This window comes from Anolis carolinensis, unplaced genomic scaffold (assembly GCF_035594765.1).
Source record: "Anolis carolinensis isolate JA03-04 unplaced genomic scaffold, rAnoCar3.1.pri scaffold_7, whole genome shotgun sequence".
Taxonomy (NCBI): domain Eukaryota; kingdom Metazoa; phylum Chordata; class Lepidosauria; order Squamata; family Dactyloidae; genus Anolis; species Anolis carolinensis.
The window spans coordinates 26178538-26200433 of record NW_026943818.1 but is presented as its reverse complement, the minus strand read 5'-3'; the positions used below and the strand labels follow the sequence as shown (position 1 = coordinate 26200433).

The window sequence follows — 21896 nt, the reverse complement described above, 5'->3', positions numbered from 1 at the left end:
CGGTGTCGTAATGGGGAGGCCACTGACCATATTTTAGTTTTTTGGGGACCACTGGTGGTCCATGGACCACAGGTTGGGAACCACTAATCTAGAGAGACTTCTTGATCTGTGCTATTCTCTTTGTTGAATGGATTTTAATATTGTATTAAGGGAAACCTCACATTACAGCAAGTATGGGTAGGGGAGCCCAAAGTTCCACATAGGGTGAAGAAAGCCTTCAACCAAACAGGTCCCAGGCTTATACATAGCATTGACACAAAGGTCTGCATCCAGTACATAGATATTATATTCCAATAGAGTTTCTTCCATTGAGAGCACATCTACACTGTAGAGTGAATACAGTTGGACATCACTTTGAATGCTATTAAATCCTGGGATTGGTAGTTTGGTGAGGTCCCAACACTCTTTCGCAGTGAAGGCTAAAGACCTTGTAACACTACGACTCCATAGCAATGAGCTACGACAGTTAAAGTGGTCTCAAACCCCGTTCATTCAATGGACATTGAGAAAATACTTTGTATTCAAAGCAAAACAACAAAAACATTACTACATCATTGCAACGAGACTGATTGATCTCGCAAAACCCTCTTTTAATGCCACGGTAACGCAATGTTGGGAGGACAGAGGCTGACTACCTACGAAAGGCACGACAACAGGCCTCCTGACTGCTACTTCTCCTCCTCCTCCCTCCCCCAGAGCGGAGCCATTCCATGTGGTGCCTGGAAGTGGGGACGCATTGATGTCTTTGTTTTTAGGCCTATTCCAGGGGTTATTTGGGGTTCTAATTCAGAAAAATGGCATTGGATAGACTACATCAGCTCTAGATAATTAAATATTGTATTTTCTGACCCCCTTTCAAGGAGCGGGAGCAGGAAAAATAATAATACCGGAGCCCATTAAATCACGTTCGATCATGCCGCAGCCATCTTGGTTTTCTGTGGGCAAGCAGATGGCGACTACTGGATGGCATATGCTCTGTATCAAAAACTGGAGCTGACGTGGTCTATCCAGTGCAATGACCAGTGACCAAAAACTGATTCGTAAACCTTCCAAAAGTGATCCCCGGTCAAGTGGTCCTTGAACAAAGTAGTTTCTGGTGTAATTGGTCCCTTGTTGAAGTGGTCCATGAGCTGACGTGGTCTACCCAGTGCAATTTTCTGAATCAGCATCCCAAACAACCAAACCGAATCTAAGGTTGACCAAAAACTGATTCGTAAACCTTTTGGAGAGTGGTCCCTGGTCAAGTGGTTCCTGGACAAAGTAGTTTCTGGTCCAAGTGGTCCCTGGTCTGATGTGGTTCCTGAGCTGACGTGGTCTATCCAGTGCAATTTTCTGAATCAGCATCTCAAACAACCAAACAATCTAAAGTTGACCAAAAACTGATTCATAACCCTTTTGGAGAGTGGTCCCTGGTCAAGTGGACCCTAGTCAGGTGGTCCCTCTACAAAAAGTTTCCAAGTGGTCCCTGGTCTGACGTCCCTGAGCTGACGTGGTCTATCCGGTGCAATTTTCTGAATCAGCATCCCAAACAACCAAACTGAATCTAAAGTTGACCAAAAACTGATTCGTAAACCTTTTGGAGAGTGGTTCCTGGACAAGTGGTTCCTGGACAAAGTAATTTATGGTCCAAGTGGTCCCTGGTCTGATGTGGTTCCTGAGCTGATGTGGTCTATCCAGTGCAATTTTCTGAATCAGCATCTCAAACAACCAAACCGAATCTAAGGTTGACCAAAAACTGATTCATAACCCTTTTGGAGAGTGGTCCCTGGTCAAGTGGACCCTAGTCAGGTGGTCCCTGGACAAAGAGTTTCTGGTCCAAGTGGTCCCTGGTCTGAAGTCGTCCCTGAGCTGACGTGGTCTACCCAGTGCAATATTTTGAATTCAAAGCAATTAAGTTGTTATTCAAGTCCAAATCTGCCCAAACCATTTCCCATTCCTGTCTACATTAGTACAGTTTTTGCTTACTTTCCCGACTCTCCGCAGCTGCAAAGCAACAAAAATAAGCAAACAAAATGGAGGAGAGGCTTCACCAAGGGAGAAACCTAGTGCCTGAATGATGGTGTCTAAGATCAGAGTGGTGGGAAGCCACTCCGAAAGGCATGGGGTTCGTACAGATGCAAAACACCCGGAGCAACCACAGAATGATACAGTAAGCCCAACTGGATCGAATGGGACATGTTTCCAGGTAAGTCCGGGAGACGACTGCAGCTGTAGGCTTTGATTATAAGTAACCATCCAACTGTGTCAAACACTCTCCTCCCCACCAGCTGGGACAGAAATTGCAAATAAGCAAAAGGCTCTGTCTGCAAATGATTACAGATGATACGGGGCATACTCTCGGTCCCACAGCTGTACGGTCCCCCTCCCCGTCTTTCCACTTGTGTTTTGATTCCGTCTTCCAAAATAATCTCCGGTGCACATCCATTGCAAAAAAGAATCAAAACATGAAGTACATACCGAATTATGAAACTTCTCATCCTTAGTATGCTTGAGCCTGCCTAGCTGCCCGGAGGAAGATCGAGACCTGCAAACGTCCCAATATCCTTTTTATATAAAACATTTTTTTTCACCAAGATCCCTCCATCGCCAGCATCTCAGAAAGGGTTAAAAAGAAAAGGAAAGCTCGGGTCAGCTGACCCGATTCATCTGCATACACGGACCCGCCACTAAGACAAAAACCATCCGAAGCAACAGCATCACAAGCAAACAAATATGTATAAATATCAATTGGACGGAGTCCAATTCTCTCTCTGAATGCAGTCGTGGGAAAAGCAGCTGGCAGAACTCAAAAGGTGGCAGAAAATACTGCAGTACTGCTAGCAAAGCAAAAATCATAATCTTACCTTCCGAGGAAAAGACGGCAGCCTGAGTTCACTCGAAGGCACCTGAAGAGAGTTTTGGACTGGATCCTAGCTGTAGTAATTGAAAGGGCCGCTGGCATTCGGAAAGAGACCCCGGTGGAACGGCTAAAAATAGATTTCGATGGTCTTGAAGGAGCTGAGCTTTTGCTTGGAAAAAGAGAGGGTAGTCTTAAAGGTACAGAAGAGGTTTCCCAAAGTGTAAAAGCAGTGCTCTGACCTGGGGCATGTCTGCACTGAACACTTAATCCTGGGCAAAACTAGCATGTGCGGATCAGTGGGGTAATTCAGGTGTCCGCACAGCAATTCGCATTCTGTGGAGTCACTTTCCCAATGTGATGCGGGCTTATACTTGAGTGCACTGATGTGCATTAAGGGCTATATTTCACAGTGTTCTTGGATTTTGCTTATCTCAGTTTAAAGTCCTTAAAGCATGCTGCAGCACGTGTGGATCGGAGAAGTGCTTCAACTGTCCACACAGCAATTCACATTCACAGTAGGATATGACTTTATCCTAGAGTGCAATTATGTGCATTAAGGGCTCTATTTCAGAGTTTTCCCTGACTTTGCTGTCCCTAGCTTTTAGATCTTAAGGAGCGCTGCAGCACGTGTGGATCGGAGAAATGCTTCAACTGTCCACAGAGCAATTCACATTCACAGTAGGATATGGGTTTATCCTAGAGTGCACTGATGTGCATTAAGGGGTCTATTTCAGAGTTTTCCCTGACGTTGCTGTCCCTAGCTTTTAGATCTTGAGGAGCGCTGCAGCACGTCTGGATCGGCGAAGTGCTTCAACCGTCCACACAGCAATTCACATTCACAGTAGGATATGGGTTTATCGTAGAGTGCAATGATATGCATTAAAGGCTCTATTTCAGAGTTTTCCTTGACTTTGTTGTTCCTGGCTTTTAGGTCTTAAGAAGCGCTGCAGCTCAGTTTCACAGCATGTGTTGTATAGCTGCTGAACTTTCAGGCTGACTTCAAGCTGCTGTTGCACTCTAGCTGTGGAACACCTTTTCACCCAGCACCACACAGAGTCCAGAAGTAGATAAGAATGTAGACAAGATCGGCCCCTAGACTTAGTAAAATAGACTCATATAGAGAAGACTGGCCCCTAGACTTAGTAAAATAGACTCTTATAGACAAGATCGACCCCTAGACTCAGTAAAATAGACTCATGTAGACAGGAGTGGATCCTAGACTTAGTGAAATAGACTCATGTAGACAAGATCGGCCCCTAGACTTAGTAAATAGACTTATGTAGACATGACTGGACACTAGACTTAGTAAAATAGACCCATACAGACAAGATCGGCCCCTAGACTTAATAAATAGACTCATGTAGACATGACTGGTCACTAGACTTAGTAAAATAGACCCATGTAGACAGGACTGGACTCTAGAGTTAGTAAAATACACTCATGTAGATAGGACTGGACCCTAGACTTAGTAAGATAGACTTATGTAGACAAGACTGATCCTAGACTTAGTAAAATAGACCCATACAGACAAGATCGGCCCCTAGACTTAGTAAATAGACTCATGTAGACATGACTGGATCCTAGACTGAGTAAAATAGACCCATGTAGACAGGAGTGGACTCTAGAGTTAGTAAAATAGACTCATGTAGATAGGACTGGACCCTAGACTTAGTAAGATAGACTTATGTAGACAAGACTGACCCTAGACTTAGTAAAATAGACTCATGTAGACAAGATCGGCCCCTAGACTTAGTAAATAGACTCATGCAGACATGACTGGATCCTAGACTGAGTAAAATAGACCCATGTAGACAGGACTGGACTCTAGAGTTAGTAAAATAGACTCATGTAGATAAGACTGGACCCTATACTTCATAGGATAAGACTTATGTTGACAACACTGGACTCTAGACTTAGTAAAATAGACTCATGTAGACAAGATCAGGCCCTAGTCTTAGTACATAGACTCATGTAGACAAGACCGGACCCTGGATCTTTCGCACAGGAAAGATCAAACTACAAAGCCACATTGTGTGTGTTACAGTTCTGCATGAGATGATCCTTGAGCTTTTTTTTTTTCTAACTCTATGAACATGTGAAGAAGTTCCACGGATTCAATTAATCTATATAGTCAGGACTAACAATGCACGTAGTGCATCTGGAGGAAATCTCAGGATGTGTCCGACCAAGCACTGGCTAAAGCCGCTATTAAGGCTTACTCCGTGGCTCTGCGAACAGCCAGGAAAGCTTTCACGACTGCCCGCATAGCGTCTGCAGCCAACAGACCATCGGAGTTGTTCCGAGTTGTTGGGGAGCTCCTGCGGCCTCCCGAGACCCAGGGGCTTCCTGATGACTTGGCAACTCGGTGGAGCGATTTCGCGCACCATTTTGTAGGCAAAGTTGCTCAGATACGCTGTGAGTTGGACTCCAGCTTAAATGTAGTTCCAGCTGAGGTAACCGAGGTACCTGTCTGTCCGATTTTGTGGGATTCTTTCCGGCTTGTTCTTCCTGATGACGTGGAGGGGATTCTTGGGTCTGTGAGGGCGACCACTTGCGCTCTGGATCCTTGTCCTTCTTGGCTGGTTAAGCTGGCCAAAGAGGGGCTGTTGGATTGGTTTGTGGCTATAATAAATGCCTCCTTGGGCCAGGGGACAGTTCCATCCTGCTTTAAGCAGGCGGTGGTAAAACCGCTATTAAAAAAGACCTCCCTGGACCCATCTGTATGTAACAACTACAGACCAATTTCCAACCTCCCATTTTTGGGCAAGGTTTTGGAGCGGGTGGTGGCCACGCAGCTCCAGGAGTTCCTTGATGACACTGATTTTCTGGACCGCTCGCAGTCTGGCTTCAGGCCTGGACACAGCACCGAGACGGCTTTGGTCGCCTTGGTGGATGATCTCCGCAGGGAGCTGGACAGGGGGAGTGTGACCCTGCTGGTTCTCTTGGACATCTCAGCGACTTTCGATACCATCGACCATGGTATTCTTCTGGGGAGGCTCTCTGGGATGGGGCTTGGTTTTGCAGTGGCTCCAGTCTTTCCTGGAGGGTCGTTCCCAGATGGTGAAGCTGGGGGACACCTGCTCGGACCCCTGGCCATTGACCTGTGGGGTCCCGCAAGGGTCTATTCTATCCCCCATGCTATTCAACATCTACATGAAACCACTGGGAGAGGTCATCCGGAGTTTTGGAGGGTGTTGCCATCTCTACGCAGATGACACGCAAATCCACTACTCGTTCCCATCTGACTCCAAGGAAGCCCCTCGGATGCTGAACCAGTGCCTGGCCGCTGTGGCGGACTGGATGAGGAGGAACAAGCTGAGGATCAATCCTGACAAGACAGAGGCCCTCCTGGTCAGTCGCTCGTCTGATCAGGGTATTGGGTGGCAACCTGTGCTGGACGGGGTTGCACTCCCCCTGAAATCACAGGTCCGCAGTTTGGGGGTCCTCCGGGACTCAGCGTTGACACTTGAGGCTCAGGTGTAGGCGGTGGCCGGGAGGGCTTTCGCACAACTGTGCGCACAACTGTGCGCCAACTATGACCATACCTCGTGAAGTCTGACTTGACCACGGTGGTCCATGCCTTAGTTACCTCTAGACTGAACTACTGCAATGCACTCTACGTGGGGCTTCCCTTGAAGACGGCCCGGAAATTACAATTGGTCCAGCGGTCGGCGGCCAGACTAATAACTGGGGCGAGTTACAGGGAGAGATCCACTCCCTTGTTCAAGGAGCTCCGCTGGCTGCCATTTATTTTCCGGTCCCAATTCAAGGTGCAGACCATCACCTATAAAGCCCTAAACGGTTTGGGACCCACCTACCTTCGTGACCGTATCTCCTATCATAAACCTGCCCGATCCCTTCGTTCGTCAGGGGAGGCTCTCCTGTCACCACTCCCGATATCCCAGACCTGCCTTGTGGGAACAAGAGAGAGGGCCTTCTCTGCTGTGTCCCCCCGATTGTGGAACTCACTGCCCGGTGAGATTAGGCAGGCCCCCACACTAGCAGCCTTTAAGAAAGACCTGAAAACATGGCTCTTCCGTTGTGCCTTTGGAAAGTAATCACTACATACATCCCTTTTGCTGCTCTCCTTCAATATTTGTCCTCCAGATCGCACCGCCACTTTATGACCCTGTCCTCTGTGGTTTTTACTCCTACTTCCTTTCTCACCTCGAGTTTTAATCTAGTGTTCATGTGGCCCACCCTTGGTTTTATTGTTCTTTTGATCTTGTTTAATGTAGTGTATATTTTCTTTTATTGTGTTTTTTAATGTGCTATGATTTGTTGTTCTATTATATTTTGTTATATTGTATTGTTCTGGGCATGGCCCCATGTAAGCCGCCCCGAGTCCCCGTTAGGGAGATGGTGGCGGGCTATAAATAAAGGTTATTATTATTATTATTATTATTATTATTATTATTATTATTATTATTATTATTATCTTTGCTTCTATAAAATTGGCCACCATCAGCATCAATTTTGCAATTTGCGACTGGATCCAACCATGACTATACCTGCTAGTTGGTTTTGTATTTGTTAATAGTGTGCAGCTCAGCTGAGTGATTGAGCTAGTATGATATGCTTCTGGAAATTCAAAGCGCATGCTGTTAAAAGGATTCTTTAGAGCTTTTTGAAGACCAAAATCTCCGGAGGAGTGGCTTCGTGCTCGTTTCAGCTCCAAAATTGGAAGATAAATGTTCTTAGCCCTTTTTTTTCTCAAACTACTCATAATGAACAACTGGATTAAGAAGCAGAGTGTCATGGTCTGTTAGAACTTTTTAATTGCCCTAAATTGTACACATAGATACATATTTTTTAAGCTTACATGGCATACTTGGTTTTCTTTTTTTTCTCGCCATTAAACTCAACACTGATTTAGCTTCTTTTTTATTTTTGTGCGTTAATTACCGCATATACTTGAGTATAAGCTGAGTTTTTCAGCCCTTTTTTAGGACTGAAAAAAAAACCCCTTGGCTTATACTCGGGCAAGGGTCCTGGTTGGCTTATATTTGGGTCGGTTTATGTTCGAGTATATATAATACATTTTTTATTTTTCACTATTATTATTGGTATTATTACATTTATTTTATTCTATTTTTACATTAATACATTTATTAATTCACTCTGATATTATTGTTATTACATTTATTATTTTACTCTATTATTACATTTATGATTTTACTCTATTTAAAAATATTACATTTATTTTACTCTATTTTTATATTAATACATTTATTACTTCACTCTGATAGTATTGTTATTACATTTATTATTTTACTCCATTTATTGTTACATTTATTATTTTACTCTATTTTTATTGTTACTATTACATTTATTTCACTTTATTTTTTATTATTATGAATACATTCATTTTTTCACTCTTATATTATTGTTATTATATTTACCGTAGAGTCTCACTTATCCAACATTCTGGATAATCCAAGCCATTTTTGTAGTCAATGTTTTCAATATATCGTGATATTTTGGTGCTAAATTCATATATACAGTAATTACAACATAACATTCCTGCATATTGAACTACTTTTTCTGTCAAATTTGTTGTCTAACATGATGTTTTGGTGCTTAATTTGTAAAATCATAATCTAATTTGATTTTTAATAGGCTTTTCCTTAATCCCTCCTTATTATCCAACATATTCACTTATCCAATGTTCTGTCGGCCTGTTTATGCTGGATAAGTGAGACTCTACTGTATTATGTAACTCTATTATTACATTTATTATTTCACTCTATTTAATATTATTATTACATTATTATTTCACTCTTTGTTATTACCTTTATTATTTTACTCTATTATTATTAAAAGGATACATAAGTACATTGACATTGGAGAAGGTGAGAATGATTTAATCAGTTGGACATCTTAAATTTGAGCTTTATTCAAAAACATTTAACCTACTGAGGCCTCAATTAATGTAATTTTATTAGTATCTATTTTTATTTCTGAAATTTACCACTCTTGGCTTATACTAGAGTCAATATTTTCCCAGTTTTTTTGGTCGTAAAATTAGGTGCCTCGTCTTATATTTGGGTTGGCTTATACTCGAGTATATACGGTATTTTCCCCAAGGCGGAAAAGAGCCCCGATTTAACTGTTTACAAAGCTCAGTTGTTTACAAAGTGACGTCTTAGGCTCTTGCTGTATATATTTTTGTCTCCGGATCCTCAATACATATACTTTTCAAAATTATGCGTCTTGGTTTTTTCTTTCTTTCCCTCTTCATTTTGTGCTATAAAGCTTCCCGAAACATCCTTGTAGAGCCGATATTAATTCTCTTTGTTCTATTCAGAAAAAGCAATTATACTGTTCATGGGATTAACTCGTTTTAATTATGCTGTGTCCTGTAAAGGTTGGTATCACGGCATCTATCTTACAGAAAAGGATTAATATTTCTATTGGATTTTGTTTCCCTGGAACTGCAGATCTTTTCCTCCGTCCTTCTTTCTACCTAAACACTCCAAACAGTTGGAAACCCCTCTGGAGATCTCTAAATGAATTTAATTTCAATATGTGGGTGAGTCTAAACAGGCAAAAAAAAAAAGCCAAACTCACTTTTGTCTGTTCCCATAAACAGGCAAGCAGAAACGGATAGCAATTCACCCGAAATGCACAAGCCTACTATCTAGCAGCTTTGGGGCCATCTGAACAATGGTATCATGTCCATTAAAAGGTACTGTATATACTCGAGTATAAGCTGACCCCAATATAAGCCGAGGCACCTAATTTTACCACAAAAAACTGGGGAAACTTATTGACTCGATTATAAGCTGAGGGTGGGAAATGCAGCAGCTACTGGTAAATTTCAAAATGAAAATAGATCCCAATGAAATTATTTTGAGGCATCAGTGGGTTAAAGGTTTTTGAATATTTACCGTATTTACTGTAAACTAGCTCTGTAAGTGGAAAAGTAGGGTCAATGAAACAATATGGTATTAACAATAACATAATAATAATAATAATAATAATAATAATAATAATAATAATAAAAACTTCATTTGTACCCTGCCCTATCTCCCCATGGGGACTCAGGTCAGCTTCCAACATAGTAACAGGCAAACATTCAATGCCTATATAAACAATGCAGAGCTAGATATAGATCTATAATCATATATAGTAATTTCACATATGCATTTCCCCCTGAAACATTTGCAAATCCTCTCTCTATATGTGTGCATTTCCTTCCTGCAATATTTGCAAGCACTATATATTTATGCTTATATCTATCTAGAAATCTGTCTGTGTGCATTTCCTCTGCAATATTTCCAAGCCCTATATATTTATGCTTATATCTATCTAGAAATCTGTGTGTGTGTGTGTGTGTGTGCATTTCCCCTGCAATATTTGCAAGCCCTATATATTTATGTTTATATCTATCTAGAAATCTCTCTCAGTGCGTGCATTTCCCTTGCAATATTTGCAAGCCCTATATATCTATATTAATATATATCTATCTAGACATCTCTCAATATATAGATAATTATATCTGTATAGGATTTGCAAAGACTTGCAAACATGTGAAGCAAAAATTCATATATAAAATAACGTATACACATAGATACAGATATATGGGTACATGGAAATCTCTAGATATCTATATGTATATAGGATTTGCAAAGACTTGCAAACATATGAGGAGGAAATTCATATATAAAATTAATGTAGATAGATAGATACTAATATAAAGGTACATAGGGATTACAAAGGCTTGCAGGGGGAAATGCCTATATATCTGTAGCAAAGGTTAACAAATATTTCATGGGAAAATGCTTTTATAAGATTAATGGGTATATACAGTAGAGTCTCACTTATCCAACATTCTGGATTATCCAACGCATTTTTGTAGTCAATGTTTTCAATACATCATGATATTTAGTGCTAAATTCGTAAATACAGTAATTACTACATCACATTACTGAGTATTGAACTACTTATTCTGTCAGATTTGTTGTATAACATGATGTTTTGGTGCTTAATTTGTAAAATCATAACTTAATAGGATGTTTAATTGGCTTTTCCTTAATCCCTCATTATCCAACATATTCGCTTATCCAATTCTGCTGGCCAGTTTATGTTGGATAAGTGAGACTCTACTGTATATATATTCTTCTGGTTGACTGCAAGGGCTTCTTTCCCTTTTCAAAACATTCCCTTGGTTAAGAGGGAGGGAGGCTTTGGAAAAGAAAACAGTGATAAGGGAGGGTAAGATGAGAGATAAATATATCATACCTGGCAAGCAACAGCCTCGGGGCTCCACTGCCAGCTTGACCTTGACCCGATTATAAGCCGGGTACAAAGGGCTGAAAAACTCAGCTTATCTTCGAATATATACAGTAAGTGATGGTTAAAAAATCCCACAAATGCAAGCTTTTGAGTTCGCCACTTGCACTTACACTGACCATTTAATGCAGTTGTTGGGGCTCAGCAGCAAGATACCGGGGCTGTTGGGGATTCTGCCTTGGAGGATGAGGTGAGTTATGAATTTTTCAGAGTCTGTGTGTGATCAAATAGAAATGCAAAGCAAAGGTTAATTAAAAGGTCAGAAAGACTTCGTGAGAATCAGTCCTTGAAACCCAGGTGCAGAAGGGATGACTTCATGGCTTCTTGGTCAGGTTTGAGCTTAAATTAAGAGCTGGTTTCCTGGTCTCTTCAGAGCAGACATTGACTTAAAATCAAGTTCATGTTTAGCTCTCAAGTTACTTATGTTCCTGAAATAGTTTTGTCTTGGAAAAGTTCCTGTTTCCATAATAATAATAATAATAATAATAATAATTATTATTATTATTATTATTATTATTATTATTAATTTGGATCATTGATGTCGCCATCCCAGGTGACAGTCGCATTGACAAAAAACAACAGGAAAAACTCAGCCGCTATCAGGACCTCAAGATTGAACTTCAAAGATTCTGGCAGAAACCAGTGCAGGTGGTCCCGGTGGTGATCGGCACATTGGGTGCCGTGCCAAAAGATCTCAGCCAGCATTTGGAAAATCACAATCTGCCAACTGCAAAAGGCCACCCTACTGGGATCTGCACACATCATCTGAAAATACATCACACAGTCCTAGAATCTTGGGAAGTGTTCGACTTGTGATTTTGTGATACGAAATCCAGCATATCTATCTTGTTTGCTGTGTCATAATAAAGTCTAGAGCCCAGTCCTGTCTACATGAGTCTATTTTACTAAGTCTAGGATCCAGTCTTATCTACATGAGTCTATTTTACTAAGTCTAGAGTCCAGTCTTGTCTACATGAGTCTATCTTACTAAGTCTAGGGTCCAGTCTTGTCTACATGAGTCTATCTTACAAAGTCTATGATCCAGTCTTGTCTACATGAGTCTATTTTACTAAATCAAGCATCCAGTCTTATCAACATGAGTCTATTTTACTAAGTCTAGACTCCAGTCCTGCCTACATTAATCTATTTTACTAAGTTTAGGGTCCAGTCCTGAAATAATTTGCATTCCAATGCTGGAGGAGGCATTTGATTTGGATTCGGAACTCATTTGAATTCTGAGGAGGGTTCGGAACTTAATCTGAAACTACATCTTAGCAAGTATTCTCTTCTCTCTCTCCTTGAACCTGTCCTGATTAATTCCTGTCAACATGATCCACCAATAATCTTAGAGAAAACTGGAAGATAGAGCAAAGTCAAGAAGACATGTGGTAAGAATGAGAAAAGATTGGTTGCCCCTAAGCCTTTTGTATATCCTTCAACAACCACTCCTCATCCTTGAAAAGTTGGAAACCTGTAAAGGTCCAGATGCTGCTAGACAGCATGATCAATGGTCAGGAATGACTGGAGGTGTTTCAGCCACACTGGGGAACCACAATTGGAAAAGGCTGCTCTAGATTTAATGGGCATTTCATGGGTAGTTAATTGTCTGAACCTTAGCGGTTATTAATTGTGATTATGATTCGTTGAGGTTACCTTACGACAAAACGCAATAAATGAAAGAGATATGAGATGGGGAGAAGCAATCCAAAGGACCCAGGAGACATGTTTGCTTGCGTAAAACAATATTAAAAAACTCTAATACTGATATTATTTCTAGCACCCACTTTTTGCTTGCTATTCAAGCAGTGCTTCTTGTAAGTCCAGAGTAACTCCAATATATTTGGGGGTGCTGCAATGCTCCAGTGGGATTCCTTCCCAGGTGATCCTCAGAGCTCGAGATGCTTGTCTGTTCTTAAGATGAAAAGCACACAAAGGAGTTTTAGATGGATTAGGAATCAGCTGGTTTTCCCTGTCATAGGCAGTAAGAGCACCTAAAGCTTCAGAGAGCTTCTCTACAACAATTTCAAAGCTCCCTGCTTGAGCAGTGATGGCACGATCGTCAGCATAGATGAAGCTCTTTGTCCCTTCTGGCAGTGGCTGGTCATTGGTGTAAATGTTGAACATCGATGGAGCAAGCATGCTCCCCTGAGGCAGGCCGGAGAAGGCCCCCTCTCCCATTCCCACCAGCCGTGCTTGTGACAGGGGTGAGACCAAGAGCAGGGCCCCCTCTCTCCTTCCCACCACCCTCTTTCCCACCAGCAATGCTTGTGATGGGGGGGGGGACTGAGAGCAGGGACCCCTTTCTCGTTCCCACCACTCTCTTTCTCACCAGCCACGCTTGTGACGGGGGTGGGACTGAGAGCAGTGCCTCCTCTCTCATTCCCATCACTCTCGTTCCCACCAGCCACGCTTGTGATGGGGGTGAGACTGGAGCAGGGCCCCCTCTCTCGTTCCCACCTCTCTCGTTCCCACCAGCCACGCTTGTGACAGGGGTGGGACTGAGAGCAGGGCCCCCTCTCTCATTCCCACCACTCTCAATCCCAGCAGCCACCCTTGTGACGGGGGTGAGACTGAGAGCAGGGCCCCCTCTCTCATTCCCACCACTCTCATTCCCACCAGCCGTGCTTGTGATGGGGGTGAGACTGAGAGCAGAGCACCCTCTCTCATTCCCACCACACTCTTTCCCACCAGCCACGCTTGTGACGTGGGTGCGACTGAGAGCAGGGCCACCTCTCTTGTTCCTACCACTCTCGTTCCCACCAGCCGCACTTGTGACAGGGGTGGGACTGAGAGCAGGGCCCCTTCTCCCGTTCCCACCACTTTCGTTCCCACCAGCCGCACTTGTGACAGGGGTGGGACTGAGAGTAGAGCCTCCTCTGCTGAACAAAGTGCCCAAGATAGTCTATGATGGGAGATGGGATTTGACAAATAGCCTGGACCTGAGCCATTTAGAGCTCTATGGGTAATGACCAGGACTTTGTATTTAGATCGGAAACAGACCGGCAGTCAGTGGAGCTGCCGCAACATGGGAGTAGTTACAGTGGAAGAGGTAGTAAATACTAGGCTTGATCGATCCATGAAAAATTTGATTCTAAACTCGTTTCAAAACTAGAGGGGGCAGTTTTTCGTTTTTGTTGCTAATAACGAATTTGGCCCCCAAAATTTTTCGAAATTAACGAAAATTCGTTATTTTCTAAATTAATTCGTTAATGGCGGACGCGCATGCGCGGTGGCCCAAAAACAGCCCGAAGGGGGGGGGGGACTTAGGGGGCTCTCCCGCCCTCATTTTTTGAGTGATCTTCTTCAAACTTGGTACAGTGGTAGAACACATTTAACACTGATAGCTCACCAAAATGTGGAACGTTTCCCTTATCCTCTGATTTTTGGCAAATTTTCATAGCTTTTATAATGAACCATTTTTTAATAATTGCAGAAATCTGTTCCTGGTTTGAAAGTCTTATTTCCTGTTAAATTGGGTTGTCTTTACTGTGAAAGTCATTGCTCTACTTTAGAAACTTTGTTTTTGTGGCTGAAACTTTGTTAAATTGGTGTAGTCCCTGCATGTGTGTGTGTGTAAAGGTATCCCTTGACGTTAAGTTCAGTCATGTCTGACTCTGGGGGTTGTGCTCACCTCCATTTCTAACCCCAAGAGCCAGTGTTGTCCATAGACACCTCCAAGGTCATGTGGTCGGCATGACTACATGGAGTGCCATTACCTTCCCGCCACAGCGGTACCTATTCATCTACTCACATTGGCATGTTTTCAAGCTGCTAGGTTGGCAGAAGCTGGAGCTAACAGCGGGCGCTCACTCTGCTCCCGGGATTTGAACCTGGGACCTTTCAGTCTGCAAGTTCAGCAGCTCAATGGTCTTTGCCTTGGCTGCCTTCCAGATCAGGCTTATAACCAGCCTATTATGGGCCACAAATTAAAGAAAATTCAATCCCATTTAAGCACAACATGAACAGTTTTGATGCCAAAACCATAAACTCTGTTTATTAAACTCTACGATCCAAACTTTAGAACAACTTGCAAACAATTGAAGGTTAGACCACAGTAATAATAACCAATTCTATTCCTTTCCAAAATTTAAACATAAAATAGTATCTTTCTTTCCAATAGCATATAAACTTTTCCTTTCTTTACAAAACAAAATTCTAGACAGTAGCCATTTAGAAGATATTTCTATATTTTCCCTGCAAAGGATAGGGCTGCATCCCTCTGGAGACACACATGATAACCCGGACATGATATAAGGCACTTATATACGTTAAATAAACATGATGTCATTGCATATATAAAAGAAGCATGATATTAGGCAATTATAGTTGCAAATAATATAATTAAACATGTAAAAATTATACATCCATACATAAAAGAAACATGTAAAGTAACTGCATATATAAAACACAATATAAAATATGATATAAGGCAATTACAGATGTCAAAGGAACGTGATATTACATATGTAAAAAACATGATTATATGTATAAAAAAGCATGATACAAGGTGTCAGGATCTAGGCTGCTGGGCACCAATAACCATACACTGAGGCCAGATTCTATCTAATATCTTTATTAAAGGAATATATAAAGTCAATAAAAACAAGTGTAGAATAAAGTTCAGAAGCAGACCTTTCAAATGAGGCCAAATATAATCCAGCAGATTATTGTCCAATATGAAATATTAGAGTCCAAAGATTATAATCCAATAACCGCAACACACGCTTTGCCAAGCAAAGCGTTGGGAAAACAGAAAAAGTCTTGAATCCAATGAAGCTTGACACAAGGCTGAAAGTTACTTGGAACGTGGCTGGAGCTGTGGCTAAAGGCAAAGCAACTTGAAGCATGGAACAAGATCTGTGGTAAATCCGTGAGACGAGGACAAGGCTTGGAACTAGATTCAGGAGGCAAGGAACAGGATTCGAAGTCCACACACACATGACCTCTCTCCAGGAGCTGACGAATTGACTCCGCAAGGAATCCTTCGCGCAATTTCCCTATATTGGGTCTCGTTTCCCCAAACAACAATCACTTTCCCTAGAGAACAGGGAGCGAAGGAAACCAGCTTGCAGGTGCAAGACTCCCCGTATTTTCTCAGGGGAAATACTTCAAATCAGTGGCATATTTGGCAGCAAGGCGAGCACTACTTCTAAATTTTTCTCTCGATCCTCTATCAGTCGTGTAAGCCTGTTTTCTCCCATAAGGGGGAGAGTTCCCACCAAGGTCAGGTTTAATTGGTTCTTGGACTAGAACTTCAGGCAGCTGCCAAGGCTCTGACTCCGACCGGAAATCTGGGGAAAACTCCATATTTTCCTCCTCATCTGCCACAATACTGTCAGGAATAGGACTGCAGGGCCCATGAGTCATCACACTAGGCAACTGACACATCTAAAAGAAACACAATATAATTAACCTAGGTACAACAAATGTGAAAGAAGGCAACAATATACATAAAAAAACATTTCTGGACTCACAAATGTAGTCTAAGAGAATTGGGCTTCCATTCTCCAAACCTGAAACAAAGTGGGAGGAAATGTAAAGAGTGTTAATGATGCTCGAAATCAAATGTTGTTCTTTTACAAAGTCAAACTAAAACTAAGAATAAATGCTTCGGTCTTCTCCTGATCTTCTTATCTCCTCACCTTGCGTCCAGCCGAGTTACGTCCGCACTTGCGATACAGCGACCTCTTCCCTTGGCTCAGTGGGCAGTATTTTAAAGTATGGGCCTTTTCGCCCGTGGCACCGCAGAGCGGACAGGTGTATTTGCGCAAGATGGGGCACTCCACGGTGCCGTCCATCCCCTTCAGCCGGTGGGACGAATAGACCTGCTTGGATTCCCCGTTGTGTTTGCAGAAATTGCAAATCTCCTTGTTTTGGGAAGCCTGGCCATTGGCACTACCTTTGGAGCTCTTGCTGCTGGAACTGCTTCCATTAACCCATTGTGATGCTGTTTCAAAGTTGTCCTCGTTGAGGACTAGCTGCATGTCGTACTCCATTGTGTCCAAACTCTGAGATGGAAATGGGACCTTCTTGCGTTCCGCGATGATCTCCGTAACCACTTTCGCAAGGCTCAGATAGCCCTTCCATCTGTCAAACTCCCTGAACATGGAAGGGGCATAATGTGGCACGTGCATGGCTGATCTGGAGAGCATGGTGCCAATTCTACCCTGGTGTGGACACACACTGAATGCCACATATTGGAGGCGGAGTCTTTGTTTTATATATAAGGGGAGGGGTTCCAAACCTTTCACATTGGACCCTCCCATCTATTTTTACACTCCTTTGCCCTAGATTTAACCCCCACATGTCTAGACAATCACAGCTTTTCAAGGAAGAGTTTGGTTTTTCCAATTTTTTAACTTCGGAGGTAATGCCACAGTTTCTCCCTTGAGGCAGTGGTTCTCGACTTGTGGGTCCCCAGATGTTTTGGCCTTCAACTCCCAGAAATCCTAACAGCTGGTAAAATGGCTGGGATTTCTGGGACTTGTAGGTAAAAACACCTGGAGATCCACAGGTTGAGAAACACTGCCTTAAGGGAACGTTAGCAGTTGTGGTTCTGTTTGTCCATCCAAGAATGAGTTGAATTTCTGCCTTGGATGAAATAGCAACATTGCACATCCAACGTTTGCCAAAGTCCTGAAGGACGGATCCAGTAATGATGAAGCCTGCAAGAGTGTTATATTGCTTTTGCATGGCAGAATAGCATTGGACTGGATGGTCTCTTCTACCTTTATGATTCTATGATGTTTGGCGCCATGACTCTATGATTCTATCATTTTAGGATTCTAGGACTTTTGGGATGATTCTGTTACTTGTTTCTTTGAGTCTATGACTTTAGGGACCATGTTTCTATTATTCCATGACTTCTGTGACCATATTTCTATGACTTTTGTGACCATTCATGGGCCATCTGGCTAGTATTCCGGGACGGTAAATGATATATCGGTTACAGCACCAGATATTTCTGGATACAGTAGAGTCTCGCTTATCCAACATTAACGGGCCAGCAGAACGTTGGATAAGCAAATATGTTGGATGATAAGGAGACATTAAGGAAAAGCCCTTTGAACAGCAAATTAGGTTATTTTACAAATTAAGCCCCATAAAATCTTGTTTAACAGCAAATTAGACAGAAAAGGTAGTTCAATACGCAGTAATATTACGTAGTAATGACGAATTTAGCAACAAAATATCACAATATATTGAAAACATTGACTACAAAAATAAGTTGGATAATCCAGAACATTGGATAAGCGAGTGTTGGATGACTGAGACTCTACTGTATATTGTTTTTGCATGGCAGAATGGCGTTGGACTGGATGGTCTCTTCTAGCTTTATGATTATATGATGTTTGGTGCCATGTTTCTATGATTCTATCATTATGTTGTCGAGCAATTTAGAACAGTATAGGATACCGCTAACTGTTTCTTTGAGTGGTGTTCTGTGGAAACACAACCCGCCCATCCTCCCCCGCTGATTTCATGAAAATAAAAGAAAAGAAAGAATAAGCCACATCCGGCAAGGCCCACACACTGAAATACTAGGCCGGCCATCGTTGGCCGGCAAGCTTCCCTGAGTGGAAGAAATAGAGGCCGCCGCCCCAAAGAAGGGTTCTGTGCAAGATTGCACCAAGGGGTAAAGAACGACAGCCGCGAGAGAAGACAGAGGCGGTGCATCGTGGGAAACACGTCGACCACATAGGCCGACAAGGCCCACACGTTGAAATACTAGGCGTGCCACCGTTGGCCGGCACGCTTCCCTGTGAGGAAGAAAGAGGGGCCGCCGCCCCAAAGGAGGCTTCTGTGCAAAATCGCATAAAGGGGTAAAGAACGACAGCCGGCGAGAGAAGAGAGAGGCGGTGCATCGTGGGAAACCCGACCACGTAGGCCGAGAGGCAGCAAAAAGAAAAGAAAAGAAAAGAAAAGTAAGAAAAAAGCCACAGGCGACAAGGCCCATACATTAAGCCGGGCCGGCCACTGTTTGCCGGCACGCATCCCTGAGAGAGAGAGAGAGAGAGAAAAAAAACCAGAGGACACCGCCCCAAAGGAGGCTTCTGTGCAAAATAGCATAAAGGGCTAAAGAACGACAGCCGGCGAGAGAAGAGAGAGGCGGTACATCGGGGAAACTCGGCCACGTAGGCCGAGAGGCAGCAAAGACCAAAGAAAAGACAGAAAAAGCCACCGCCAAAAAGGCCCACACTTTAAAATACTAGGCCGGCCACCGTTGGCCCGCACGATTCCCAGACAGGAAGAAAGAGGGGCCGTCGCCCCAAAGGAGGCTTCGGTGCAAACTCACATAAAGGGCTAAAGAACGACAGCCGAGAGAGAAGAGAGAGGCGGTGCATCGGGGGAAACTCGGCCACGTAGGCCGAGAGGCAGCAAAAAGAAAAGAAAAGAAAAGAAAAGAAAAGAAAGAAAAAAGCCACAGGCGACAAGGCCCATACATTAAGCCGGGCCGGCCAATGTTTGCCGGCACGCATCCCTGAGAGAGAGAGAGAGAGAGAAAAAAAACCAGAGGACACCGCCCCAAAGGAGGCTTCTGTGCAAAATAGCATAAAGGGCTAAAGACCGACAGCCGGCGAGAGAAGAGAGAGGCGGTACATCGGGGAAACTCGGCCACGTAGGCCGAGAGGCAGCAAAGACCAAAGAAAAGACAGAAAAAGCCACCGCCAAAAAGGCCCACACTTTAAAATACTAGGCCGGCCACCGTTGGCCCGCACGATTCCCAGACAGGAAGAAAGAGGGGCCGTCGCCCCAAAGGAGGCTTCGGTGCTAACTCGCATAAAGGGCTAAAGAACGACAGCCGAGAGAGAAGAGAGAGGCGGTGCATCGGGGGAAACTCGGCCACGTAGGCCGAGAGGCAGCAAAAAGAAAAGAAAAGAAAAGAAAAGAAAGAAAAAAGCCACAGGCGACAAGGCCCATACATTAAGCCGGGCCGGCCAATGTTTGCCGGCACGCATCCCTGAGAGAGAGAGAGAGAGAGAAAAAAAACCAGAGGACACCGCCCCAAAGGAGGCTTCTGTGCAAAATAGCATAAAGGGCTAAAGAACGACAGCCGGCGAGAGAAGAGAGAGGCGGTACATCGGGGAAACTCGGCCACGTAGGCCGAGAGGCAGCAAAGACCAAAGAAAAGACAGAAAAAGCCACCGCCAAAAAGGCCCACACTTTAAAATACTAGGCCGGCCACCGTTGGCCGGCACCCTTCCCAGAGAAAGAGAGAGAAGACCAAAAAAAAGGAAATGTGGGCCCAAGCACCTCAGACCCGGGGGGCCGGCCACCGTTGGCCGGCCCCACGCCCACACGCCGCAACCCACGGGGAAGGGCAGGCTTTCTTCACGTCTGCTTGCAAAATGTGGGCCCAAGCCCCTCAGACCCGGGGGGCCGGCCACCGTTGGCCGGCCCCACAACCACACGCCGCAACCCACGGGGAAGGGCATGCTTTCTTCACGTCTGCTTGCAAAATGTGGGCCCAAGCCCCTCAGACCCGGGGGGCCGGCCACCGTTGGCCGGCCCCACGCCCACACGCCGCAACCCACGGGGAAGGGCAGGCTTTCTTCACGTCTGCTTGCAAAATGTGGGCCCAAGCCCCTCAGACCCGGGGGGCCGGCCACCGTTGGCCGGCCCCACAACCACACGCCGCAACCCACGGGGAAGGGCATGCTTTCTTCACGTCTGCTTGCAAAATGTGGGCCCAAGCCCCTCAGACCCGGGGGGCCGGCCACCGTTGGCCGGCCCCACGCCCACACGCCGCAACCCACGGGGAAGGGCAGGCTTTCTTCACGTCTGCTTGCAAAATGTGGGCCCAAGCCCCTCAGACCCGGGGGGCCGGCCACCGTTGGCCGGCCCCACAACCACACCGCTGGACCCACAGGGGGAAGGGCATGCTTTCTTCACGTCTGCTTGCAAAATGTGGGCCCAAGCCCCTCAGACCCGGGGGGCCGGCCACCGTTGGCCGGCCCCACGCCCACACCGCTGAACCCAGAGGGGGAAGGGCATGCTTTCTTCACGTCTGCTTTCAAAATGTGGGCCCAAGCCCATCAGACCCGGGGGGCCGGCCACCGTTGGCCGGCCCCACGCCCACACACCACAACCCATGACACAAAGATACACTCCATAACAGCAAACCGTATAGCCTCTGGAAAAATCTAGCCATTTCTGTAGTCAATGATTCCATTATATTGTGATATTTTGAAGCTAAATTCATAAAGTAAGCAATAGCAACATATCATTTCAGCATATAGAACGACTTCTTATGTCTCCTTGGTTGTATAACATGCATTTATGGTGCTTTATTTGGATAATAATAACCTGATATGATGTGTTATATGCTTTTCTTCAACAAGTCCAATCCAAGAAATCTGCTTATTTCAGCAGTGGTAGGCCCGTTTGGCTTTGATCAGTGAGACTCTTCTGTGTTCATGTTGGGTCAATAAGACATAAGATATAACTGAAGTCACAGTCAGCATACAGCATTACCAGCTTAAAAAACAGTGGTGTAAAAACACGGCTCGAGTCCGAGGACTGAAGAGGAGGTAGTTTGACAGTTAAAAAACTATACAGTGCGAAATACTATTGGCCTGTCAAGCTATTCTTAAATAGGCTACAAACGACCACACAGACCTATAATGCTTTTTGGAGGGGGAAGGTTTTAAGGCTCTGATGTTAGGAACATGTTTCCATGCAGTTCCACTGCAGGTAAGACTAGTGTGTTCTTCAGGGGTTATTAAAGTTCTCCTGCAGATGACCTGGATAGAGGGAAATG

The 21896-nt window shown here is 44.1% G+C and overlaps 1 long non-coding RNA gene across 1 annotated transcript in view; it reads right to left on the bottom strand.

Moving 5' to 3' along the window:
• LOC134293000 (uncharacterized) overlaps positions 1–2781 on the bottom strand; it is a 33881-nt gene extending 31100 nt beyond the window's left edge. The window contains exon 1 of the long non-coding RNA XR_010000068.1: positions 2458–2781. This is a non-coding gene — a long non-coding RNA (uncharacterized LOC134293000). The remainder of the gene's footprint in view (positions 1–2457) is intronic.
• Positions 2782–21896: the final 19115 nt, after the last annotated feature.